The sequence below is a fragment of the Myotis lucifugus genome, unplaced genomic scaffold, assembly GCF_000147115.1.
Source record: "Myotis lucifugus unplaced genomic scaffold, Myoluc2.0 scaffold_819, whole genome shotgun sequence".
In the NCBI taxonomy this organism is placed as follows: domain Eukaryota; kingdom Metazoa; phylum Chordata; class Mammalia; order Chiroptera; family Vespertilionidae; genus Myotis; species Myotis lucifugus.
Window position 1 is genome coordinate 26394 of NW_005871867.1, and position 467 is coordinate 26860.

Below are 467 nucleotides of genomic sequence, written 5' to 3' on the forward strand. Positions count from 1 at the left end.
TTCCAGGAAGGATCCAAGCGGCCGAGGTAGCGGTTTTGTGCCTCAGAACCTTCAACCCGGGACCACCGCTCCACAAAATGGCGCCTCCGTCGACTGCCGTCTCCTACCCACAGTGCCTCGCGCCCACCCCTCCCCCGACACGCCCCCCGAGGAGGCGTCCAATCCGCGGAGGCGCCTGGCTGCGCGAGGGCTGCTGGGAAGTGTGGTCGCTAGGGCAGCCTGTCGGTTACTACGCCCCGCGTTAATTTCCTGCGTATTTCCCTTCTTCAAACGCTCGCCTGATGCCAAGCTGCCCTTTGCAGACCCGGGTTAGAGCCTTTGCCGTTATTAGGCATAGCAATGCTTTGTCTTTGTTACAAGCACGTTTAACCCGGTTTTAAGAGAAGGAACGCTAGTTCATCTTATGTTGCGTTATTGGACGCTAAGATTATTGGGCTACTTTACAAATATCTATTTCATCTTCATAG

At 55.5% G+C, this 467-nt stretch overlaps 1 protein-coding gene across 2 annotated transcripts in view; it reads right to left on the bottom strand.

Annotated features, from left to right (window-relative positions):
- RBM5 (RNA binding motif protein 5) overlaps positions 1–132 on the bottom strand; it is a 23118-nt gene extending 22986 nt beyond the window's left edge. The window contains exon 1 of one of the 2 annotated variants that reach the window (XR_002827137.1): positions 1–132. The gene's annotated coding sequence lies outside the window, so the exon portion shown is untranslated. The other variant, XM_023747243.1, reaches the window with a different exon arrangement.
- Between the last annotated feature and the right edge of the window lie 335 nt (positions 133–467).